At 40.9% G+C, this 27,948-nt stretch overlaps 1 protein-coding gene across 1 annotated transcript in view; it reads right to left on the bottom strand.

Moving 5' to 3' along the window:
- Positions 1 to 14,071, bottom strand: part of MYLK (myosin light chain kinase) — a 205,426-nt gene extending 191,355 nt beyond the window's left edge. Inside the window, exon 1 of the mRNA XM_014939830.1 lies at positions 13,998 to 14,071. The gene's annotated coding sequence lies outside the window, so the exon portion shown is untranslated. The remainder of the gene's footprint in view (positions 1 to 13,997) is intronic.
- Between the last annotated feature and the right edge of the window lie 13,877 nt (positions 14,072 to 27,948).

Raw genomic sequence — 27,948 nt, 5'->3', positions numbered from 1 at the left:
CAGCTGGAAAGAACGATGGTCCCAACTAGGAAAGCTAAATTACCTAGGTAAAACCAGTAAATAACTCAATAAATAGAAGTGGGAAAGGCTTCCAAGATGATTAAGGTGACAGCAAGCGAGGCTGGAGTGTACAGATGCTGCAAAAGAGACAAAACAGAACTGGGATCAGCACCTCACAAAGCAATTGCACTCACGAAATTCATAGAGTTGCACCAAATAGGTAACTATTCTAGTTCCTGGATGATGCTCTGGCAGACAGGGTTACTGAATGCCTCAATGTATGAAGAGGACAGTACAGATTCAATATAAGGCTGTAAGTTGATCATTAAGTATTACCAAAGTATCAGTCCGTAAATGGAGACAGACAGCTAGAGCTGTTGGAAAGCAAGCCCTAAAAATGCCCCAATGTCTCATTCTTACGCGTATCCTATCTCCAGTGACCATCAGTAGCACTTGCCTTGGGAAAGAACACAAAAAGCCGGAGTAAGCTTACAGCAATTCTTTCCCAAATACACCCTCCTGGCTTCTGGCAATCAGCAGTTTATGAACTTAAGAAGCCAGACCATCATGTTTCATAGTCTCTGAGTTTAACCCCTATGAATTTAACCTCTTCCTGAACTCATTTTGGCCTTCTTAACATTTTATTGCAGTGAATTCCATAATCAATTGCACATGCCTTGCATTAAGAAAAAATAAATGTGAAAATAAGATTTGTTTTAAGCTTGTTGTCTGAGTTTTACTGAGTTCTCCCTTTATTCAAATGAAGCTATGACTGATTATTCCTTGTTTACCTTTTCTATATTGTTTTTAGTTTTATGGCACTCTCAGCTGCTGAACAATACTAAAGAGTCCTAGTTTACTCTCTGGTCCTGTGGATATCATTTCATACCTCCAATTTTTCTGCCTATCTCTGAATCCTTCTCAGTTCTATCAAGCCTTTCTGACTTAGAGCTGCAGATACAAGTTTTGAAAATGCCAGAATAAATGCTTCTGGTTTATTCTATATTATAATTCCTAACTTTGTTATCTGGCCACCCCTGGAACTGACAATTTGAAAGAACTAGCCACAGTAATGCCAAAAGCACTTGCCCTACATGAAAATTTAAATTACATTCTCCATCACCATACTGCACAGGGATTCTCAAAATCCTGTTGTATTTATTACTACAATATCTTTCAAATAGTTAATCTAGAATTAACCCAGACACCGTGATCAGCACCACAACATCTCCCCAATGGTGTAAACATAGGAGGACACTCATTCCACTTCCATAAAGCTTTTCAAGTAAAAAGTTGTTTTGCAAAAAAAGCATACCATGAATTAGTCTCATATCATTCCCAGCACTTAAAACATTTGACATAGAGCAGAGACAAAAAGCTGCAACAAACATTCCCTCCATTTCTTAAAAGTCAATCTATAATGAATAGAAGCCTGAAGAAATGTTGTGTGTTTGATTCTCACTCTCAGCACTCTTGCTTTTTCCCCTTCTCCAAAAGCATGATACGGGGACATAAATCAGTAGCCTCAAGTCTTCACATACAGACACCCAATCCACCTCCCACATGAATAGGAAAGATGAAAACCAGCTGCTTTCTAATTTGCCTCTCTTCTAAGTAAGCGATTCCCACATTTATCAATATTTCATCTAGCTATTTTTTGGCACCAACATTTTCCACATCATTTAGAAGTAAAAGGGTGACTAAGGATGGGAGAGGAGAACATAAATATACCCCACACACAAAAGAAAAAAAAAAAACAACAACCCTACTGGTGTCAATTTTCACAGTGGGATACTTCCTTTGCAAGATTATTCATTGTCTTAAAGTCATGTCACGAGGGGAAAAAAAATCTTTAAAGTCATTCTCTCATTTTGAACAATCAGAACAAACAAAACTAATATAGGTGCTTTGGAAGTAGAAGAAAGCTTCTACTTCACTAGTTCTTCCATGCTAACTCAAATGAAGATTGACCAATCCATTCTTAAAAAGCAAATAATCATGCAGGATATACCTGAAAAGGTACTTGGAAAAGGTTGCTTTTTTCTCACCCACTGAGAGCTTCCAGGTTCTGTGCATGCAACACTGGGTTCCGAAACAACAACTGGCTCAGGACGCTTTTAAGATATCAGATCCACAGGTTGAATATTCCTTGTCTGGATAGCAGGTGAGAGAAAATTATTTCTAAAGGCTCTCGGGAATGCAGAACTGTAGTTTTATCCCAGGAATAGAATATGCATGCACACTCCCTCCATAGCACAGGAAAGGTCTCTGCCAGCTCCCTGGTAACCAACTTTCTGTTTTGTTGACTAGACAGTTAGAAAACATTAGGGAAAGGAAAGCACAGCTTGGTAGTAATGCCCTGGACTCAGAAGCCATGAGTTGAGCCACCAGTTTGTATGATAAGGGGTAACTGCAGTGACCTTTGGCAGGTGCTTTATCCTTCCAGACCGGAGTTTCTCATATCTTTGCTTGTAAAAGGATGGAATCTTTGTGTTTTCAAGTGGAAACTCCTTAGCCCAGGAGCTGTGCTTGTTAGTGCTTGTACAGCAACACAAACAGGTTTCTCAGAGTCTAGAGGGACGCTGGATCCACACCTTAAATATCAGCTGCTACCAGTGACAACATTCACCCCCTCCTTCCCGTCCCCCCACCCCCTGTTCTCATATTCTTACCCTTCCCTTTTTACTAACTCTGGCACTCACCCAAGCACAGGGGGAGCTGGATCTGGACTGAAAATAAAATCACATTACATTCAAAGGACCAGAATTTGGAGTTGGGAATGTCTTCTTCTATTCCAAGACAACTTTTCAAAGGTCCCTGCCTACATGCTGTCTTAGAAATACATTCTAAGTTAATGCCAAAGTTAAATTCCTTAAATTCTTTGTTAAGGAGAAGACAGAGCATGAACATCATCCCATCGTGCCAAAATCGTGTCTAATCTCAGGTAAAAACTGGTAGCATGTTTCACTAACTAATCCAAGCCTATCTCTGTGTACATCTCAGCACTTAGTTGATGTGCTAATATGAAATGTTTTCTGCAATTCTCAGGATAGACAGAACATCCTACCGCACAGTGAGTTAATCATTTGGTAATATCATGGTAAAATTTAGATGACTGCACCTGGCCTACCAAAGTGACAACAGCACATCCAAAGAGACAGAAACTGTCCACATACCAGTGAGGAGAGGCAAAATTACCTCCTACCGGGCTGCCATCCTCAGAGTAAGTCTCAGACAAGAATCACAAGCTACAACGAACTGAGTTTCTTTTGCATGAATATACATTGGACAACTGCATTGTCAGAATCACAGTGTACCATTCACTCAGTGTAACTTGATTCAAATTACTAAGGATCATTTAAAGGTAAAAGGCATCCCATTCTTATGGAAGGAGTGATCAGCCTTAAAACAAACATATCACAATGTTCTTGTCATGCTCAGCTTTACAGTACTTTTCAATATCCAGAAAGATAGAGGAGGCACCTTCAGTGAATTAATCTGACAATGGAGATGTCCACACATACAGAAGTAAACTATCAAAACAAGGGCAATGTCAGGGAGCCTTCCTGGCATGGAGTGCAACAAACCCCAGCTAAAGAGCTTGTGACAATAAGTCTGCTCAGACAGACTAGGAAATTCTGTGATTCTAGCTGTACAGGAAACTCACCTAAACCACCATAAGTTGTTTCTGGCATTACCCATTTAGTAACAGACTATCATAATAGGTTACAGGTGTAATTATATGATTCAACATGTATTTTCTTCACAGCCAAGTGTTTGCCTGCAGAGAGCCAAGCTGACATTAACAAAGCACTAATGCAAGTTTCAGAGAGAGAACCTGAGATATACTCCTTTTGACTCCAGTCACAAACATAATATTCCTTTTATGTTCAAAGAGAAATTACCCAGTTATTATAGAAGCAAATTGTTGCAGAAGCTCTACAAAGCAGGCAGAAAGTTCAAATGCAACTATATTCCTTCTAAAAAAGGATTTCCAAGAAAAAGATATGCTGTGGTGAATGAGATTACTACTTTGTGAAATCACATATATTTTTAAAATCACTGGAGTCTTTTATACTCCAAACAGCTAGGCAGATATTCTATAGCTACCATGTGGAGTTTAAGAACATGCATCTTTAGGCTCACAGAAAAGAGCAGTAGATTAAGAGATGTAGGACATTATGATTTCAGTGAAAGATCAACAGACAGAGATTGTTCGTCACATCAGAAAACTCCCAACAAATGAAAATATAATCAAAATGTACCATTGTTTGCTGAGATCCAGGGAAGTTCAGAATAGGGACAATAGAGACAGCTTCATAAACTTTAAGCTGAATGAGCTGTTCAAATTTAGAAACTGTGAACCAGGGCCCTAGACAGGCAGAGTTCACCAGTTTTGGGAGATGCTGCAAGAGGTCTTCATCTTACCCAGGGATAAGGATGAAAGAAGGAAAACTAATAAACTGATAACATGATGGCAGAGCTCCAGAAACGTTAGGTGGAACAGATCTCTATGTATCCCTAACCCAACATTCCACCTGAAGCAGAACTACCATCAACACCTGATCAGACCACTTATGGTTTTGTCTAGACAAGCTTTGAATACCTCCACAAGCAGAGGTGCCACAACATTTCTGGGTAACCAATTCCAGTGCTGTACTACCCTCCCAAGCTTCAATGTGAAACACTCCCTGCAACTTGTGGACACCGCCCCTCATTTTTCCATCTGCCACTACTGAGAAAAGCTTGGCTGTTTCATCTTTGCAACTCCCCTTCAAGTAATTGTAGGCTGTTATTTGATTGACAGCTCAGTAGCAAGACTATATATGAAATCTTTGAAAACCTCCCACTGAAGCAGGAGACACTTAATGAAATATTTTTGGAAAAGGAAGAGTGATTATCCGCTTTGGTGGCACTAAGAAGGGCTATGATTGAGAGAAAAAAAAAACCCTCCATGGAATATGTAAAAACTTATTTCATTACAAAATATAAATAGTTTCTGCAAAAACATCCATTTTAAAATCTTTCAAGTTTATTGCCGTCACCACACTGTAAGTTAGGTACTCAAATTTATGCTTTTACAGGACATTTGTACTAGCCTGTTTCCTTAACCAAAACAAACACTCAGTCTAACTAGAATAGTATGTTGAAAGTTAGCATGTTCATACACTTTCAAAGTTATTTGTTTTTCTTCCATCTGCTTTTGAGGACATTTGGGATATGTCTTCATAAAGCAGCTATTGAATCGACACAGAAGATTAATATTTTGTAATATGCATTCAAGTTATTTTAAAGGTAAAATTTTGGGCTGACTAATCAATTTTGGGAAAAAAAATTAATCCATTTCTCACTGACAAAATTCTTCCCTATGTAATTCTCCTTGACTCTAAAGGTCAATGAATTCAATGAGTACATAACGTTTCCAATTCAAACTACTTGTATTCTTAGATGAAAACAGGCTTATGATCAGATCCAGATTGGGTGCAACTCCAATGACTCCATATGGTCTCAAACACTTTGCAAAGAATAGTCCTGGTAATGGTAAGTGCCAGCTGATGCTTCCAAAATATGAAGCTGCTCGTGTCTGAGTAAGAGTTGTCTAGACCTGGCCATTCTCATAAAAATCAGCATTTCCATATTGCCGTAGTATTGCATGGACTGAAGTCAAGATGCTAAAGAAGCACAAAGTTTTTCTACCCTCTTTCTACATAAATTTATCTTATTAGATTGCTTGTTTAGCCTGTACTAAAAAGTTCAAGTCCAAGAACTGCTGCAGTTTTATTTAAATAAGATTTTTTTTTTAAGAAAATGTATCATAATTTAGACAGAGACATGACTGGTATGCTTTTAATCTTAAAATATGTTCTATACAGCTATAACTTAAGGGTTTTGTGCTTATTTTCAAAGTACGCTTAGCTAAGAAAAATCTGCACTATGGCAATTTTGAGAAGAAAAATGGAAGGAAGCACTCTAACACCACAATATCTGTAACATGAAACAGCTTTTCTCTAACCAGAGCTTGACCTTGTTTTTCAAAGGGAAGTGAATTTCCCAATGGATATAGGATAATTAGGACAGTGGGCAACAGAAAATGCTAAGTGATACACTCACACTATGTACTTTACACATTTAAGTAAATGGTTCAGTTGCACCTTTTTGTCAAAGGAGAATAAACACAGACATGAAGGAACATGCATATTTTAATCCTAAACTCATATAAAGTTGTATTTGCTTCAGTATAAGCAAGTAGGGGGTGGGGGTGTCTATCTTTTTCTAAAAACACTCTGAATCCAGTTTTTAAATAATTACAACAGTCAAAGTGAAAATGAGTAGAGAGGGCCTATAAAGCACAGAAAGCAGGAGCTGGAAGGAAGCAATAGTCTGTCAAGCCCATTATTTGTCTAAGCTCCTGTTTTCCCTTCACCACCTTTTTCCCAAATCCAACTAATAGAGGAAAAACATCAAAAGACCAACAACCAGTATCCCCATTGGAAGATTGGTATCTTCTATAGAGTTCAGCTGTGATGGTATTCATGTTCCTTGAAGCCTCTATTTGAACAATGTAACTATGGAAACAGATCTGTGATGCCCTGCACCTTATCAGGCTGCCTTTATTTAAATTCTTTTCTTGTGTTTTCAACAAAGCCATTCACTGAACCTCAACTAATCTAAGATTCTGTTAGGGGTGAGGTTTTAGTTTGAGTAGTTTTGTTGTTTTTTGGGTTTGGTTTTTTTTTTTCCTTCACTACCATCTCTCTTCCAAATGGTCCTCTCCCCTACTAATGCCATCTGGCAAGTTTTACTTGACTCATCTCTTCAGTTCCTAGCTCAAAAATATTATGGCTGTATTTATTGCCAAGCAGATTCTATAGTTTTTACACACACTCCCAACCCTCCCAGGAATAGTGAGATAGTTTTCAATGAAAATTCCACTGATTCAACAGCAACTTTTTCATTTTGGTTTTAGCTGCTAAGAATCTGCCTGCATCTACATCAGATGTGCCTATAAGTTCTCTCTAGAGAATTCCTAGGTTAGAGGTACAAAGGGTTACATCTCTGCAATACCAACAGTTTATCAGTTCCAGATGCATATGGAATCCCAAATCCTGTGTTTACAAATTCCAAATATTAGAATACTTTTGGGGAACAGAGAACAGGAGGGGAGCTGGGAAGCTTCAAGTTTACTATATGTAAATTTAAGAGGGCAAATCTGGGTTTGCCGTCACTGAATCCAAGTCTGGTGCACAGGCAAGACCTATAGCAGCGCTTTTGCAAACTAAGCAAAAGCTACAGCCTCTGCAGTAGCAAGTGAAACACATGCTAGAATCCTCCACCTAAGTAGATACAAGCCAAACATTATTTAACTTTTGAGGTTTTGTAATACTGCCCATAACTGTAATTTAAAGTCTCTGGTAGTTTCCAGTGTGGAGGAAGGTGGAGTCTTATCAGCTTGCATGAGAGTTTTGTGAAGAGGAGGATGGGAGTTATAAAACAATTTTATTTTATTCACTTACTACCTTTGATATTCTGTATTGGCTGAGGATTCAGAAGATATGGCAACACAGTAGCCTAAGACATGCTGTAGCTCTCTGAGCTCCCAAGGCAGACTGGTATAAATACAAAGGCAATTGCAATTAACTACCCAAATGAGCTTCACAATGGAGAACTAATCAAAACCTCCTCATGACTTTCACTTGGACAAGGCAACTGTATGTATGTTGAGACTTTAAGAAAAAAGTGAATGTGAAGGAAAGCATACAGCTCAAACACTCCCACTTTCTATGTTTTCCTGCATTATCTCTAGGCTTTTGTTGAGCAAACTGTCTGATGAGGCCAGAGCAGCACAATTCACGAGCATTACTCACTGGGGTTCAGTTATTATTTCACATGGAAATAAGGAGGACTTCTAGGAACCTCAAGAGCAAACCAGTTTCTTTCATGTTGTTGCCACTGCAAATTTCTAGTTTCTAGTTTCTTTACTCTGATCATAATATACCATCTAACAGCTTCTGTGAGGTGTAAAACACATCACATTGTAATAATGGATTTTAAGTGAAATTCTCCCTGATACTTGCAGAGCTTATTTTGGTTTACTGAGGAACGAGTTTGAGATACAGCCAAGGAGAGGACCTGCATACCTAAAGAAACCTTATATGTTCAAGCCTTTCAATCCAAAAAGGTAATCAAAGTCACATTTTCTCCACACATCTAACCATGGAATAGCAGCTCCTTTCCTATTTCCACACTGATCAGGAACTTGCCATGCTATTTCAGCCCATACCCAGCAAAACCACAGCAAAGCAGGTAAGCTCCCTGACCCCAAATGCAACATTGCCTCCCTGGAGAGTCATGACAACAGCATGACAACACCAACATAGTTCATAGAGAACACATTTTTCAGAGAGTTCTTCAGATTCCACTGATGTTCAACAGGTATTTCTGAAAAATGCAACCTACACAAAAGTTAGAGAACAAATAAGACAGATTCCAGTTTCATCCCTTGTGTACTAACAGGGAAATTTTAAATCTTTATTCCTATTTATTTTTAGGAACTACTAGACTTGGCACAAAATAAACTGTTACTTTGTGTTACCCCTTACATTCTCAGACTAATCATTCTTCATATGTTATCTCTGGCAGCTCCTACTGCGCATCATCATCTCTCACCATTGAAAGACTAAACATGCTGCTTAAAGTTGGGACAAAATGAGGAACTAAGAAGTACAGTGCTAATTTAATTTCTTGCCACATCTCACCTTTCACTGTGTAAGATCAGGGCTTTTCTAGGGACCCTGTGCATAAGACCACCAGTGCCTCCAACCTCCTCTTGCACAGATGGCAAGGGAAGGGACCATAGTAGGAGGTCAGCTGTGCCTTTGGAGAGGAACAGTTCTACACTACATTCCTCTGCTGGGTTTTAGCTCCACTCTTGATAGCATACAGTTAATAGATATCAAACTAAATCATACAGAAAAATACTTATATAAAACAATTGTGAGTAACAAGGGGCTGGGATAACAAGAAACCTAAAAGTCATGCATGTTAAGTGAACAGTGAATATATTTAGGTTAGAAATCAGAAGGATGATTCCAATATGGCAAAGGAGCAGCTTCCCAGTAACTAAAGAAAAAAAAGCCTAATTCCACTTAAAAATCAGAATATGAAAGAAGTTGTATGGCACAGCTATTGTAAATAAGGCTGGACAGCCCCCCCGGACCAATGGGTCTCATTCCCTGCAAGTGTAGTACTGGAGTTGGATACTTCTGTGGACCATGTTATCCTTTCATTATATTGTGCAGTCCCTCTGAAATTACTGAAGCTTCTGCTTACATTTCTGAGGGCAGATCTGGGCAATTTGCCTTTAGCCTCATACCACTGAATACACTTCCTTTTCTCCCTCCCTGCCCACAACTTGAAAAATTAAGCTGGGAACATAAATCTCTATTTCAGATTTCCTTGGTTTATGCAGACTAAGCCAAGACACTCCCAGCCCCTCTCAAACATCTATAGCAACGAACCCATTTTGGAGCAATTTCTTCTCCCATGAAAGACACTATCTAATGACATGGATATGCATTTTCTCTCCATATTAAGTCGATTTCATAATCTAAACTAGAGCAAGACTTTGATTGCTTCTGTATTCTTCAGGCTGCTGTGGGTCCTCAGAAGACAACCAAAGTGGTGAAATGAATTTGGAACACTGGATTTTCCTCAAAAGCTTTCTCACAGAAAGCTTTAGTGATCCTTCCACTAGAGTCTGCTCACCAGACAGTTGCCATTAATTACTGCATGGGAATATTTGGCCAGATGTACACAAGGCACAAATCATGCGTTAGGGATTCAGTTGGTTTAGAACTATGGCAGAAGGAGTCGGCTTTCTCCTTTCTGTCTTTTATGTATTATTTCAAATTCCTATGGCATTTTTACAGGCCTGGCTGTAGACAGAAGCAGGTAGGACTCAGTAGTGAAGCTGAGGAAGGACAAGTCACCTACTTCACTTAAATTCAGTTTTTAAGTGGAGCTTTGCCAAAACTATGAGCCTCTCCCTGCTACACTGCACGCTACCAACCTAGAGGCTGTAGCAAGTTTAAACCCACCATTAAACTTGTGTCTAAATGTAAGCCTGTATTTCATGGTCTAGAAGAAAATTAATTTGATGATTAAGAGAAAAATAGAGTTACAGCCTTGTTGGCAAAAGCAGTAGTAGAACCAGCTGCCAGTCCTCTTGGAATGAGGAGGCATATTGCAATAAGAACCACATTTTCTGTAAGAAATCTCAGAGAACATTGCTAGCAAGTTGTCTCTAACATCTCAGATTTATAGCACGGACTGGCTCAGAACCACTGCAATTTCAGAGCTTCCTTGCAACAAAACTGTTATTAAAGTTTGAAACTCTGGCCAAGGCTTTTATTCCTATAACAGTTTATTATCTCCCTCTTTTCTAGTGCTAAAAGTCCAACAATACAATAGTCTCCCTAGGTTATATGTAAAAACATATACAATAACAGTTCAGAGCTACAGCATCCACCTTCCAGTAAAGCACTTTCTGTGCAAGCCACTGGGGGCATGTGGGTCCCGAGGTCAGAAAAAACACATCATTTCGTTCCATCTTCTCTTCTGACATCAAAAGAGTTCAACAGATAAGAAAGGAAAAAACCCCATGTGCCCTAACATGTCCATAGGTAAAATCATGCATTTATGTGGATGTGGTGGGAAACAGTAATGCAATGAAGTTAGAAGAAATAAATCCAGGAAATTTTCCCTCTCACACCTTATAAGTTATGATGCACAAAACGTGTGTACACTACTGTTTGCAGAGAACAGCTCAACTAGACACAGTTGAGCTGGTTTTAAAATGAATTAGTGATGGTGAAACAGCACAGCTTGCAGAAGCCGCCAAGAAAGTAAGTTAATTTTCAGTTTATTAGGATAGAGACTTCTCACTGAGTCCGGCTCCTTTCCCTCCAGAGAAATGAAACATTCTCCTAGGAGCAAAAGAACTCGGATCCAAAGGAGGAACTGCACTGTGGCTTTCCCAGTCTCCCAGCTAATCAGTTCTGCCCAAAAAGTCTTCACTTTATATATTGATATATAGAAGAAATCCCCTTGTAAAGAAAAGGAGCTTAAAGGTTCATCTTTGCCTTAACAATAAAAATAAGAAGCCACTTCACAAACCATTTCAGTCACATGGGTTAAATGGAACCAGCTGTACATGTAGCCATCGTGCAAACAAAACTGTCATTAAAAAGAAGTAATTTCTTGGTGGCGCTGAAAAGTGGATAGGACACTACAACTTATCACAAAGGGACAGGGAAGAAGGTTAGAAAGGACAGTTCAGTCATTTATTCTGACTCACTGGATATTGACAGCAATTCAGTTTAACCCTTTCACACCTATATTGAGGCTGATCAGTGCTACCTGGGAGAAGCACAAGATACAGGAAGGCAATTCCTAAACAGTGGTGTCTCAAGAATTTCTAACAGCTGCTGCCTGCTGCACTGACTGAACTCAAGTCTCTGAATTAAGTCCTGTGAAATTCAGTATTTGCCCCAAGAAACATGTCTGGGATTATCCCATAGACTCCACAAGCACAGGATACATGCAGCTTCAAAAGACAGCTCCCTGATGACTGAAGGAGGAGCAGGTATTACAGGACTTTTGAGTCTCTGCAAACAATATAGATATCATATCCTTTCACTGTATTACTCTACAGGCTCCAATAAATCTACAGAATTCAGTTTACCACAAGGCTACTGTTTTTCAGAGTGACTGACCCAATAACTGCTATTTATTCGTGGAGACAAGCTCCATTAAAAAAAAAAAAAAAAAGGAAAAAATCCACATTATTCCCCCTCATCACCACAAAGATGACATCTTGCTGCCAATCTGCCTGCCAGGAAACCATCTGGAAACAATACCAATACCACAATCTATAGGCATCCCTCCAATGCATTAATCAGGTCATCAGAGTTCAATAACTGACAGCATCTTTAAGAACTGGAAAGGATAAAGCTGTGGTAATAAGGCACAGTCAAGATCAATCCCCAGGGCCTAGTTAGTTCTTCCTCTCCTTTGTTTTTTTCCTTTTAAACAAAAAAACAACAAAAAACCCACAAAACAACATAAACAAAAAAACAACAAAAAAAACCCCACAAAACAACATACAGCATTAGCATTGTTCCCCAGTGTTTGGTTTTAAATTTACCATTTCAGAGAACTTCGAAGTGCAAGCAAGGCCTCTCAGTTTGACACATACACGCGTAATGGAAAATGTCTACTGTCTCACTGAAGTAAATGCAAGTCCTCTCACACATAAGCCAGGAAGTCACAGACTTCTGCCTTGACAGTAGAGTTATCCACATAAATCCTTAAAAGGGCATTGAAAAAGTCTGAAGAGAATTATAGGGGGCACGACAATGATTTGGAGAATGGGAAAAATATATTAAAAACATAAACATATATGTCTATGTTTATTGTAGCCAAAAATTGTACAGAGTTCAGCTTCAGATGGTTACAAGTTTTCTTATCTCACAGAGCAGAAGTACTTTCAGAGGGAGACTAGCACTACCAGATGCTAAACTTATCTCCAAGCAAGACATACCAAAACCCAGGGGCTAGAAACTGAAGCTGCAGAAATCTAAAGTTGAGAGTGCCCTGTTTCTAAAGCATAAGAATTAACAAATCAGAAAAGAGTGCTGTGTGCAATTTTGGTCTCCTATCTTTCTTTCCTAAACTAAAAAACAGGTGTTTTTCTGGGAGATAATGTTTTAACACCACAAGATATTGAATGTGTTACAAGACCAATGAAGAGACACATACTTCTGAAAAGCAGAGAGCAAGAGCAGAAGCACAGCAAATCCCCCTAGATTAAAGAAACATAGAAATCACAACTATTCTGTTCTATCAGTTCAGTACAACTCTCCGTAACATATATATATAAAAATAAAACACTGCCTGGAAGTAAGCAACTGTTCATTATCATGGTCAAAACTCTTTGTGGGCAGTAACAAGGTCTTCCTTGGTGTTTACACAGCAGCTGGTACAACACAACTCACAGTTATTTGTTGTACTATGTAACTCCATAATACAAAAGGGAGCACTCCGCTCTTCTGAGTTTAAGCTGAGCACTGAACCTAAACTCAGGTTTTGTTTTCACAAATTGAGATTCAAGATTTATCAAACAGTTCAAAACTTTTTATTTTTCTAGTGAGCTCATTCTTTCTGCTTCCTGAAGTTTTTCTGTCCCCTGTAAGCCTGAAAACTTCGTGGAACAGTTTTCCTATGAAGCATGTTCAGGTTCTCTCATTTGAAGATGGAAAAGACTGAATAACTTTGTTACCAGGAAGGGGCAAGGTGCAGGGAATCCAGGTAATAAATTCAAAGGGTGTTTTTTAATCTTATTTATTTTTCAGGCTACCAACTTCCAAAGGTAGCTAGTAATGGCTTTGTGTCCAGCTTATCAGCATCTAAAAACCTTCTTGGTCTGCAGATGTGGTGGAACAGCTATCAATAGCAAGTCAGAGTTAGCCACTAAAAACTTATTACATTGAGTCTCTCATTGTGGAAGAAATTAATATTTTGTCTTTCTGCTAAATCAGTTACATATTTTTGAGCTAATTAACCCATTTGAGGCAACATAACTAATATTAATGCAAGTACAGGACAAAAATCTTACATTAGAGACTTACAGATAACTGGGCTAAAAAAATTCACCACAAAATAATTCTCCAATGAACTCCAGCAATTCTACATATAAACCATGCAGTTTAAAGGCAAGAACTTAAATATTTGATAATTCCTAAACATTCTCATGGGCACACTTGCATTTATAAGTTTTATTTTTTTCCCAGTGCATTAAGCTAATGCTAGACTAAGCTGACATGACAGGTAATGCAAGTGTATTCACAAGTTTTATTCAGTGAACTCCTAAGTTGATTTCAGTTAGAATAAGACAACTTTGCATTCAGACGTAGAATCAGAAAATTCACATTGCTTACCTTTGTTTCAGGCCTTAACAGAAGTCCTTTCCAACTCCTTTCCCTCTGATACTTCTTTTCAAAGTGTTTGAAACCTAGTGATGAAAGTGGTAAAGTTTGACCATAACATTTGAAAAGCATTCTAGTAGAAATACTGCAGATAAATCACATTAATGCATTTTACAGTTAGAAAAACATAAATTAATAAGTTGTTGAAATAATCAATACCTAAATATCAGAAAAGGAAAATCTAGCTGGAGTAGCTACATAAACTTACTAGTCTAACTGTAAAGTAGAAAACAATATCTAGATAACAACCCAAATCCTTCTGAAACCTGGCACTGAGAAAAATTCCACAGCTAAATACCTCCACAGAAGCCTGTGATCACAGAAGATCCTGACAGCTGCTGAAATTTCATTTGGTAAGAAATCACTCAAGAGAATGGATTAGTCAGATATGGGACAGTAAGAGGTCTTCTGTGTTGTGAAGTCCAGTTCCTCTTTACACACACAACTGTTTCACTTAACATAATTTCCCTTGCATGTATTACAATGAAGTGATGAGGTACAGGTTTTCACCACAGATGTTATTTCAGTCAGCTTTGATGAAGAAATTGCTCTGGACAATTTCACTTTCATTTTTCTGCAGTAACTTTTAAAGTATACAACTCTAGTTCGCTATTTAGCTCCTCATATGATGGGGAACTCCTGCAACTCATCAGTAAAGTCATCACACAGAGACAGTGTGTACATTTCCAACAGCTTTCTGGTCCAGGCAGATATGTAGTAGGCTTGAATCCAAAAGCTTAAACAACAAAGCACAGACATACAGCTAGATTTGAAGCGAGATTGATCCAATACTCACAGGTTAAATAAAGGCTCAAACTGACAAGCTCTGGAAATTCAAGTGTTTCTATTTACAGAATACAAGGTGACTGCTACAGCAGGGGACTGGGAGCGGCCCAGAAAAAAAAACAACAATCAAACACGCCAGTCCTGTGTTCCTAATAACAAGAATATATGTGACTTTAATGATATAGTCCAAAGAGCACAAAGTTCTCGGTTTATTCAGCTATCTAGGTGTTATTGGTTAGTATTACCTTCAACTAGCTAAGCAATAATTATCAACAATAACTTGCTTGCATATCTTTCAATGCTGGATTGCATCTCTAAAAGCCCTTCAAAGAGCATCTGTAGAGAATAAACTTCTGTACTGCTCCTTCAAATGCATGCACATGTTTTATGGAAGGACAATCTTCCAGCAACTGCACAGAAATGAATGTAAACACACTTCAGCTCTTGTAAACATGTCCACAGAGACCTCTCATATAACCACAGAGTATTCCCCTTCAGGTTTTTTCTACGTCTGCAAAACAGGAAAAGCAAGGCTATCTTCCTCCTGTATGTTTTAAGTGCAGGGGTTTTGAATTTTACGAAATCCTGAGCTAGAATATGTATAAGTGCAAAGTTTTAATCATCACTGCATATACTGTGCTTATGCAAAAAGTAGTAATATATGTAGCTCCATTAAGCACCCAGAATAGCTTCATGCCAGCTTATGCCTCTCAATTTTAATAGACAGCTTCCAGAGTATTACAATACTAATAGGTGCCATATATCAAGATGAGGACATTCAGAAATACTCAGTATTTGCCCACATGGAAAAGAAAGGGACAATATAGTATCAGTTGTTATTCTAGATCTGTATGTAACCCTCCAGTGGAAAAGAGACTTCTAAGAATAAGGTACAATCCAAACCAGAGAAGGCTATAAAGGCTACCTGTTAGGTAACACAAAGAATGGCACTGATACTAAGGGTCACCAAACAAAACCAGTGTACAGATACTCAATTTTAAGAAAGGGAACTATATAAGGTCATGGCAAGAAAGAAAGAGGACACTAAGAAGGAACAGTTCAAAAAGCAAGAAGCCTCAGGGAGAGTTGGGAGACTATTGCAGGGCACAGCTCAGCTCTTAGAAAGTGTATTGCTTAAGTAAAGACAGGGAAGCCCATAAACCGTGGCAAGTCAAATGTAAGCAGGAAATTAAGGGAGCTAAAAGACAATCCAAAAAGTCCCTGCAAACAAAGATCATGGTGCTAGTAAACAGCTCTTTAAATACATCAACAACAGGAAGCCAGCTAGGAAAGCAGTTGTACTGCTGGATGACGAAGGTGTGAAAGGGGCAGACATAGATGATAAAGCTGTAGCAGAGAAGCTCAGTGACTTATTTGCATCAGTGCTCACTACTGAAATCTTTGGGGAGATTTCCACACCCATTGCACTCTTTGTTGAAAATCTGGCAGAGGAGCCACATCAATCTGAAGTAAATTCAGGAAATACTAGACCAAACAAGGAAGTTAGATGTTAATAAATCAGTGGGACAGAACAATGTTCACAAAAGTTCTGAAAAAAACAAAATGTGACTTTGAAGAACCACTAGCCAAGGTGTATAAGCCAGCATTTTAGAGAGTCTCTGTACTGAAGGACTCACCGGTCCTGCCTGCGTAACTCCCAGCTACAGAAAGGGCTATGTAGGGCAACCAGGAACCACACTCTGACAAGTCCAACTTCATTCACAGTTAGAGTAAGCACATTAGAAAGAGTAACAAGCAAAGGATAGAGCTTAACAAGCGCTTTTTAAGATGGACAGGAATCAGTAGTGCAGTCCTTGGGATCAGTGCTGGCACTGGTGTTACTCGGCACATTCATTAATGACAAAACTGATTGGGGAAAAAAAAATGGGCAGGTAGGCTTTAGTGCAGATAAATTTCAAGTAATTCATCTAGGCAATACCAGCTCTCACTGTTCCTACTCAACAGCTGGAGCCATCCTTAACAGTTCTCTGAAGTCACTGTCTCAGTGTTCAGCAGCAGTCAAAAAACCCAACAGAATACAGGAATATTGTTTTAGAGGTCTGCTTTCTGCCAACATGCTGATTGCTATCTTTTAGTATCTAATGATAATTGTCCATAAACAATGCAATAAAATAAAATAAAATATACACACGGCTGGTACTCTTCCTCCTGTGCAGCTTGTGGATTAATTTTGTTATTTTATCTGTACTCTAACCCCAGCAAAGGAGCAAGTTGATAGAGAGCAAACATGTTCATTACCTCTTGTGGCAGGGGTAGGAGTGGGACAGGAACACATACAAACAACAAAGAACAAGAAATAAAACAATTTGGACCAGTTACAGGTGTCAGAGCTTTTCTTTTAACACCCTTCACCCTGAAAGCACTTTTTACATCTTTATACTTAGTACAGACATCCATAAGCAATTATTTTACCAACCCAGGTAAACCAAAATTTTAATTTAATTTTTAGTTCATCACAAAGTTGCACTTCAGAAGCATTTGTTAAATGAACACTGTCTTTGAAGACAGCAAGTTATTTATATCTCAAAAACATTTAATCAGCAAAGCTGTATTTCCTGTCTTATAAGTGAAATATAAGCTTGGATAGAAGAAAAAAAAAATACCTCACAAGAAGTGCAATTAGAGCAAGTTTGTTTTCAAGACAATAAATCCCTTGTTTTGAGGTTCGATTTAGTTCATTAGCTTGTAATTCACAGTTTTCAAAGGAAAATATTTTCGTTTGGTTCTTGGGGAAAAAAATTCTATGCTACTTTGATCAAAAATTAACAAGGTTTGACAAAGTTAACTCTTATGCCTGCTCCCGACAGTCCGTCTCAAAACCTTGTGCTTGTAATAAAACTGGCTAGAAAGGAACTAGCACTAGAAAGCTACATAGTGAAAATTCCGTTCAGCACAGAACACATAACAGGCATGAACAGACGTGAAACACTATGTGTTTTTCTCCGCCTTAATTTGGTAAGAAGTAGGCTATGTTACTACAGTTCCCTACACCAATATTGATAACCATATATTGCTACTGTAACATACAGGTACCTGTCACATATAGGATCTTGCACAGTGCTCAATTACAGCAAGTTCAAAGCAGGTTACCTCAGAAGTCAAGTACAATATAATAAAGCAGCCTAAACAATATAACATCAAGTACTGAAACATATTTACACATTTATGTTTACTTTTACCATCTCAGACAAAGCAAAAAGGATAAAGTGGTGAAAAGTTTGCAGTTAGAGGATACTACATTAAGTCTAAGGGCACAATCATGTATGTAGAGAAAGGAGTAAGATCAACACTATTTTACCTGGAAAATTATTTCAATATCTCTGACTTTCTGTCCTTGCCATTGGGATGCCGTGCAAGTTGTTAACTTTTGCAGCCACATTTTCTGTATATCATGGTGGTTCAGTCAGGAACTGAGCCCTCACTTCTGCTCAGGCTAACCAGGCCTACCGATTTGGTCTCCATGTCTCAATGACCACACCTATAGCTTGGAAATACCTCAGAGAAGGAACATAACTTTGTGTGTCAGAGAAGAGCTAAATAGGTTGAATGAGAACTAAGTACTTCATTAATCACCTAAGATGAACTACATAGTGGCACAATTTCAGGTAAAATGAAGGAGTGATATTTCTGCTGACTCGTTTAGAAGCATTTGAAGAAAACCCATATAAATCAGCCTTTTAAGCAGCCACATTGACTTTTACTCTGTATGAGTTGTGCTTAATTGATCAGTAAATAGCCCAGCACCTATGTTCAGGTTGACTTAAGTGTGCAACTTGAGCAAAATTCCCCATCAGTTGTCATAAAGCTTTGGTCTCACAGGTCAGGGCTGAGGCAAAATGGAGGGAGTGCCTTGGAGCCTGCCTGGTCAGAGTTGAGGCCAGCAACGTCTGCAGGCCACGGCACAGCTCCTGCCTCCTCACCAGCCCCTCAGCCTGAGGGGATTCCCTCATGGATACTCACTGCCATCCCACAACCATGCTTTTATCCGCATTTCTCACAGAATGACACTAAGTGGCACAAGTGACAGGCTGCAGAGCCAGGCGGCCGAGAGCCACCCTGAGACGGTCCCAGCCTGTTCCCACCAGCTCTGGCACTGAGGGGACCCCGGGGGGAAATCCACCACACACCAGAGCCTGGCTGTTGCCCCAAAACATCGCCAGAGAAGCATCTGGATAAAGGTGTCAGGGGCACAAAATGGCGGCTGCTGAGGGCGGGAAACACTCTGTGGGGTCCCCCACAGCCAAGGCGGGCAGGGACACCCCCTGAGGGACAGCCTGCCTCAGCCCTGCCGCCTTTCTGTAGCCTGCAGCGAGTGGAGACTGTGAGGGGAAAGGCCTGAATTACTATCCATGTAAGTGACTTCATAATTATTTGTGGTATAATTAATTTCCTCAGTAGCTGAATCAGTGATCAGAAGTTTCTATTGATTGCCAAGAAAATAATAATTTAAAAAAAAATTAATTATCTGACTCCAGGCCGTTTTGCCAGCAATACAGAGGTAGGTTGCCACAAGCCCTCCTCCAAGAGCACTACATGGTGTTAAGGCACAGGGCTGAAGGACACACACAATGCAAACCCCCCAACTCCCTCAGCAATGCTGAACTTCAGACTTCAAACACCAGCAGCTTCTTCCATTCAAACGCGTCCACTCCACTCACGAGCACAAACATTTTCACAGCGACATGAAAAAAATGCGGTACTGAGGAGGAACACGAAAACGAGTAGGAAGAAGAAAGGAAAGCGAAGGAGAAAATGAAATAAACCTTCTTTCACCACTCCCCTGTCTGTGAGAAAGGTGCACCCACACAAGCCAGGGTGTCTTTCTGAAAAACTGGATGATACACGCTCAGATATTTGCTTGCCTCTTACTGGTAGGAGTTTAATCAGCACTGAATACCTCCAGCTGGTTTCAAATTACAGCCAGGGGAAGTAGTACCATAAAATTCCTCACAGCCACCCAAACCATTACTCTTCTATTTTCTTCCATGTGGGGTCATCACACCCCCCCTCTGGAAAGCTTAGAGGTATGATACCACTGCAGGCATCTTCAGAGAGAGCCTCACAATGGTGTATTATGAGGCTTGTTGTAACATCCTTTCAATTTTCTTAAGGTCCAGTGATTTAGAGAACAGGGTCTTTTGTGTCTCCTGTCAGTTCCAGGAAGCTCCTGTCACTGGCATGGAGACTGCATATGGAAAAGAGCTGCTAAATAGACCAGTTAAAAGAACATGGGCCCAGTTTCGCTCCCACATTACTGAAAACCATGAATGCTGCATCTCTGTTGAGGTCAGAGGAATTGCACTGCTCTGATGCTGGGGGTGAGACACCCGTACACCAGCTGTTACATTTCAAAGCCAGGGCTCCCTCTGCGATGGTCTCACAGGCTCTGCCCGATAGACACCCCCTGAGGCCACCGCAGCCAGAATGTCAGCTCTTAAACAGCAGCAGCATCTGTCCAGGCAGATCCCACCAGTCTAACCCACAACAGCACTGCAGTAAACATACGCTGCACAAGACAGAAAAGGTTTCTCACCTCCAAAACTAGGCTGGACTTGAACTAGTGATGCGGAGAGCTAGTGACACTTTCAGACATGAAGCACTGACGTAATACCTTCCTCTTCTTCCTCCAAAGGAAAAGGAAGCTTATGATCATAAAAGATTTAAGGTAAATAACCTGAGTAAAGGAGCCCATTTTTGACAACTTTCTCTTTCCTGTGTATTTTAAACACAGTCTGGTTACTGCTTCTGTTTTGTAACTTTCCTTTTGATACATTCAATAGTGTAAGACCATACACACAGTGATTCCCCGACCTAGACTTTGTGAGCGCTTCTTACAGAGCATGTCCTCACACTTTTTCTTCATCCAGTCAGACTTGTTCCTTGTTCAGGAGAGATGATGAGTGATTTATTTATTTTTTTTTTATTAAGTTACACTGATTCCAAATACATGACATAAAATAAAAGATATGAATGAAAAAAGTTTAGCTTCAATATTTAACAAGCTGTTGGCATCATTATAAGGAATTAATGGAATGATATATTTATTTGGTTAAGAGACAAGGAACTTCATAGGACTTAACACTGCAGAAAATATTAGTACACTGCTAAGTGCATTTTATAATGGGGTATTACAGCAGCTGTCCTTATTATTTGTAATGTATGTTTACACAGCAAATGGAATTGCGGCTGTCACTTAGTAGATATGGAAAATCTCACAATCCTGTCTCACCTTGTTTATCTATCAGGTATTGTTTTGCACCATGAGTATCCATCAGTTTACAGCACTTCAGAAAACAGCATCATCTTGAAATCAAATGCAACAATGTCCTGATCAGAACTAAGAGCTGGTAGCTCTAGTTCCTTTTACCCATGCTGCCTGCAAAACACAACTCCGATTGGCCTTAGAAGCAAACAGGAAACTTGCAACACTTCCAGGCAGATAAGAACAGCTAACTCACAAAACAGGGATCCTTTCATTATTCGGAACATCTCAGAAAGTGTCTATGCCAGAACAAGTACCACTGTGTCTCTCTCCAGCCACTCAAATCCCAATCTTCTTTGTAAGGGTATTTTCAACTCAGACCTTGGTCTCCCCATTACCCACTCATCCCTTAATATTTTGCTGAGGTTAACAATCAAGAGAGTGATTTTTGCTGCTTAACAGTTTTTCCTGCTGAAAGCTGGATTACACTGGTTTAGTACGTATATAAAGGTTTCGGGATGAAACTACAGGCTTGGCAGTCAGATTATCCTTCATTACGCAGTTCTAGTATCATTTTGGGCACATCTTTCTGTTCAGATATTGTCATGTCACTCTGCAAATACCCCAGATCACAAGACAGCTGAGGAATAAGAGAAGCAGCACTAAAAAAGGCAATTTAGAGCAATGGACTTAACCTGCTGTGCAACAATTAGAAAAAACCTGCAGTAGGTGTGTAAAACAGCACATGCTATCACTCATTTTCCTCAGCTGGGAGGTCCTCAGCTTCAGACCACCTGTGGACTCTCAGCAATTTGTCACATTTCACAAGAAAAAAAAAAAAGCAAGTGATGCATATGACTAGCAACTACAGCATCTCTTCCTCCTCCCACAGGTTATATCTTTTACTTTCAAACAGAACATATGGTCTGTTTTAATACTATGTTGATGAAGAAAATAACTGAAGACATCCCTCAGTGACAGTTCTGTATCCTATAGCACATCAACTGCACCACATGCCCTAAGAATACCTTTGGCACCGAGAATGTTGTGCAGGTAGAACAGCACGTCAGTCTGAATAATTAATATGCCATCAGCTGGCCATGTTTTTGGCAAGTGAGTGAATTTAATCCAATTACTGCAGAGGTGATGAGGTCAAGCTGACTCTTACTGAAGAATCACCAGCAAGGCTGTCCTCACAACATAAGACACTGCAGCTTGCTGGACTTAGAGAGCTGACAGACTGTAGTGAAGTTTAGCAATGCTCAGACTTGTTATAACAAAGGTAAGTGCCAAGAAACTGCTTTGTGCCAGCAAGCAGAAGAGGAAAGGGATTCAGCAAGAACACACTTTGTAAAGCACACTGTAATCCTAAGTACTTAATTGCCTTTGGCAAGAGCTGCATCCCATTGCTCTCTCAGAAGTCGTTTTATCTGCAACTTGATGCTCGCAGCTACAGCAATGAATGGAGTGGGGGAGGAGAAGAAACTGGGGGAACCAGTGAAAGAACTACAGCTGCCAGTCTGTCTTTGCTGAACTACCAAAACAAAATATATAAAATATCGGTATGCACAAGGCCTGATCCACGCATCCAATGACGCTGGAGAGCTCCCATAGAAGCAAAGGCAGACTGACTTGCATCCAGGCTCTTTTAACACCTACAGAGGCAGTGAAATTTGTTGTTAAACACCTTTATTTCTAGTTTAGTATTTATGTAGGAGTGTTTTCATTTCCAGATATTCTGAGTAAACCCATATAGGTTAGTGTAAATTTGAAGGTATAGCCGGAGTTTCTGTTTCTTTTCCCTGTCTTTGCTTGCAATGCAGCATTCACAAATATTTTACAATATGTTAACCCCAAGTCATTGTTCCCACATAAATGGAAGACCCAAAGGTAAATAATGCACCAAGCCTCTTTAATTAAATAAGGAGTTTGGGGGAGTAGTTTCTGCAGACCTTTTTAAATCTTAAAGCCTGCCAACTGGATGAACAAAAGGTAGATTAGGCTCACATGATAAATCCCAGTAAACCTGAAAAGCCTTTGTTAATAAGTCACTAAGGGAATTTTTCCCCCCCCTAGAATTTCTGCTCACCAGAAGTGAGAGTTAGGATTATTCAAGTGGGTTTGGTTTCCAGCAGCATTAAATGGGTATATGCCTCATGGAGCTCTAATCTCCTCATTTCTATAGAGCTCAATTCTCCTTTCATTCTTACTGAAGGAGAAGCAGTTATTTCTAGCTTTTATATAGGGAGCAGCTGCTGAAACTTCAGAGGCAAAAAAAGTTTATGAAATTAGTCAAGATTCCCAGGAAAATTAAACTGGAATTCTATACCAACTTTAATAGCAGCAGCAACAACAGCAGATGTACAAATGTACTTTCATGTTGGTATTTCTTTCATGTAGCAGGTTGCAAATGATCCTTTTAAGTTTCCATTCATAAGTTAGTGTTCAGTAGCTTGTTCACGGAGCCAGATGACATGTTAGTCTGGCAATTAGTATACTCTTCTGTTTGTAGTGAGACTTAATGAAGACATTATTAGAGACAGAGGTTGCTGTAGCACATTCAACAGACCCTTTACAATTGCTCAGCAAAGACCCAGATTTCAGCAAAGCCCATGTTGTAATCACAGACAATGTGGATGACATTTGAAGCTGTGATAAATTTTAAAAAAAAAGAGTTCAGAGTCCATCCTACCTGGATCCATCTGGCTTCACTACTGAATCGTTTTCAGCACTATAGAATAATCCTATCTTCTTTGCATGCAGTGCTGAAATCCAAACAGCATATGTAATCCTAATGTACATCGTGGAAGCGTTTCCATCAGTGAAGGGAATGAAGGCAGCTGTGCAAGGCATGCTAAGATCCTGTCTGGAACAGTGGATGCCATTGCTGTTATTCAGACTTGGAAAAAGTTTTAAAAAGTCTACTGCAACAGGTGTAGCAACATGTTTCTAAAGCAATGAGAAAAAGAACATCCTACCTTCCAAAGGGAGGTTAAGAAATGAATAATTCAGCATCAAATAGAGAAGATAGTATTAATCAGCCAAGGGAAAAGAAAATATATTCCTTTGTTACCTCCTAGGCTCGTACCTGTGGAGTAATGTTTGGAAAAGCTATTGAGTGCTGCTCTAAACACAGGAAAAGAAAACAACTGTGACATGTTTTAGTGTGAACTTGACAAGTTTATGATGGAGAGGAGACGAGTCTTTGTGTAAGAACAGGATGAAATAGTCCAGGAACCCTTCCAGCCCATGCTCAGGCCTGAACCCAATCTACCTAGAAGAGTCCAACAACCACAGACTGTGGCTCCCAGTTCCCCAGAGTCTAACCAAGAACTTCAGCCATCTCCCTACATGGCCCTCAAACAGAGCTTCTGAGCACAGTTTCTGGATTTAGACATCCACAACTTTCAGACACAGCACTTGGAGCAGCTCTGAATTCTATTTGCATCTGCGTTTTGTTTTAGGAGGGCTCTGAAAGTAATTTGTAGCTGTTGGTTTATAGTGTTTCTAATACAGTGTATTTAGCCTGCGTAAGGATATTGGTATGGATTTTGATTGACTGTAAAAATAGGATCATCGCCCAGAGGAAGTCCTAATGATCTTAAAGGAGGAGTCAGGGAGAACACAAACCAGACCAAAAACTGGTAGAAAAATCATGCATCTCTTGCATTTAACTTCAGCCAATGACAATACGTAATCACTGCTTATTTCAGACTTCATAAATCCCTTTCAGCATTATAAAAACAAAACAACAGAACTTCACTGATTTATTCCTTCATCCTCCTTTGCACCATGTAGCAAAGCAACTAAAGCTATGGAGAGATGCTTGCAACAGCAAAGTATCTGGTTTCTAACTTTCTTTGCAGCAGACCTTTAAGATTTCCCTACAAGACCAATAAAAACCGGGTCAGTGATATTAACTAGCGTGAACCTCCCACATTTATGTAAAACCCTAGCTGTGATGTGTATCACACCAGGCATCTTCTTTCTGCTTCTGTCTCTCTAAAAAGGTTAAATACCATTAATACATTGCACACCAGCACAAGACATGCTGCCTCTCCTTCTACTAATGGTCCTCTGGTGGCAAACATTCTCCTACTATGACCAACAGCGTCACTCCAGTTACTGCTGGAGTTAAAGCACTTGTCCTGTAGGGGTAGGATGCAAAATGCTAAGGATGAGCAAAACATAGATGTATTATGAAAATGTTTACAGTGAGCACTATGTTACAAACTACAGTGCACATAGGGACTAGCTATAGAATAGTATCATTTGAGGAAACAGAAAACTGTGGAAATGTGCCAGATAAAAATTTACTACTCATGCCATCTGACAGTTATTAGCCAATATAATTCTGGTTTAAAAACAGAAGGCTCCTACAATGCACTCTTAGAGCCTAGTTCCAGGAACATCTCAGCAAATACAAAGTTGCACAGGAAGACACACACCATATTTGGCAAATAATAATGCAAGTCATTAGGAAAAAAAAATAAAGACATGTGTGCAGGAAGTAGGGGGAGGGAGATAGTTGTTCAGTTTGGGATTTAAAATGTGAGAGGAATTACTCCTTCCCTTACAGCTTCACTGACAGAAATGGTATTTCCAGCCCTCCACTAAGAGATGGCATCATTTTGGAGAGTCTTAGTGGGGAACACACCTTCTGCATCTCATTTAACTCCATGCTCACCCTCCCTAGGGTCCAATGCTTGGGAACCCTTGGAAGCAGGGGGTGTGGAACCAGGTATTTGCATTTCTCCTCTCAGCCATTCCCTTTGAAGACAACACAATCTAGGCTTCAAAACACTTTTGATTCTGCTTCTTGACTCTGGCACAAGTATTCCTGTGGATTGACTCCGCAGAAGACGGAGTTGTGGCTAAAATATATCTTTAAACTCGAAGGGAAGGGTTGGGTTCCCTGCCTTTTTGTCCCCGGTCTCCAGCCCCTGCGAGCCTGCCATGCTGCTGCCTCCCAGGCTGAGTGCAGGGAGCAGTGCCAGGCCAGAGTCCAGATGTGCACAGACAGGAAAGAGGATTAAATGGCAAAGAATCCCAAAAAGCCCCTTGCTCCGTAGCGTGAAGGCAGCACGCAGAGAAGTGGTTTCACCTCCTCCTCCCCTCCAAGTTAATGATTTTAAGCATTCATCTCCTTCCCTCATCCTTACGCCGTACGGTTAAGGGGTGTCACCAGGATTTATCCTTCGCGGAGACACCGTGTTGTGCAACATGGTACAAATTACTCTGAGAACAGCAGAAGTTGAAAGGAAAAAAACCAAACAACCGCATACATTTTGCCTGAAACGTGAAAGATGTAGCTGTGCAGCAAAGGAACATCTCTACATGTGCCTCCACACACGCACCCATATATCTCTGAAAGGCTCAGAAGTCTAAGGGAGAGCCCAAGAGAGGATCATTACAGCCTAGCCTATAAATGCCTGTTCCTAACAACCCTTTGCTACCTGCCAACGGAGAACAATAAAACTACAGCAAATCACACATAAAAGATGACAAGTACTTACTACCGCGCTGGGAGGGGAGCTGAGCGGTTCTCCCCGCGGGAGCCCAGCCGACGCTCTCGCCGGGGAAGGGACGGGACCTGGCTGGAGATGCCGGCAGGACCCCCGCCGCTCCGATGCTCCAAGCCCGGCATGTGCCCCGCAACCCGCTCCGCTCCGCCGGGCTGGCCCGCTGCGGGGCGGCTACCCCCGTCCCTCCGGAGGAGCAGGTTTCCCTCCTCCTTCCCCGCCTACTCCACCCCTCCCTCTGCCGGAGGATGCCCCGGTAACCACCCCCCCTACCCCCGGGGCTTCCCTCCGCCGCCAGGGACAGCCCCGCGGGTGCGGGGAGCGCTGCCGGAGCCACCCCCCTCCCCACACACCTCCGAAGCTCCCCCAGCCCCGGACCGGCGCCTCCGGTAACAGCCCACCTGCCGCTGGGCCGGGCAGGACCGGGCGCCGCTGCCCCACAGGCTCCGGGAGCGGGGGAAGCGCGGAGCCCGGAGGGAAGCGGTGCCCGGCGGAGATACTCACTGCGGTCGGCGAGGCTGCCTTTAACTCCTTCCCCGTCTCCCTGGGGCGGGCTGGCGGCCGCCTCGGAGGCTTATTAAGTGGGGTCCGGGGGAGCTCCCGGTTCGCTCCAGCCAACGGCGGGGAGGGACGGGTCAGCCCCGCACCTGTGGAGTGCGGCTCGCACAGGTGGGGCGAGTGTCTGGGTATGGGGGAGTCCATAGAGCTGGGGGGGTGTGCAGTATGAGATGAGTGTAGAAGAGTGCCTAGGGGTGTGGTGGTTGTGATAAGGTGCATACAGGGGCTGTAGATGGTGTGTGTATGGGGAGGTATAGAGGGATGTGTTTATAATCTTGCATGGGATGTGTATAGGATGTATATATGTTTTCTGGGGTGAGTTTATGGCTTGAATGTGAAGGTCTGTACAGGTCTTGGACAAGGATTGGAGCATCTCCCTTATGAAGAAAGGCTGAGAGAGCTGGGACTCTATAGTCTGGAGAAGAGAAGGCTGAGGGGAGAACTTATTAATGTTTATAAGTATCTAAAGGGTGGTTTGAAGGAGGAGGGAGCCGGACTCTTTTCAGTGGTTCCCAGTGACAGGACGAGGGGGAACGGGCATAAGTTGGAACATAAGAGATTCCACTCAAATATGAGAAAAAACTTCTTCACGGTGAGGGTGCCAGAGCCCTGGAACAGGCTGCCCAGGGAGGTCGTGGAGTCCCCTTCTTTGGAGATTTTCAAGATCCGCCTGGATGCAGCCCTGAGTGATGTGCTCTAACATGCTCTAGGCAATCCTGCTTTGGCAGGGCAGTTGGACTAGATGATCTCTATGGTCCCTTCCAACTCTAAAAAATTCAGTGAAATTCAGTGAAAACGCCTAATGGGTGTGTTT

Source organism: Calidris pugnax, unplaced genomic scaffold (genome assembly GCF_001431845.1).
Source record: "Calidris pugnax isolate Ruff unplaced genomic scaffold, ASM143184v1 scaffold21, whole genome shotgun sequence".
Classification (NCBI taxonomy): Eukaryota; Metazoa; Chordata; class Aves; order Charadriiformes; family Scolopacidae; genus Calidris; species Calidris pugnax.
The sequence above is the reverse complement of the archived record's forward strand: the minus strand, read 5'-3'. Positions and strand labels throughout refer to the sequence as shown.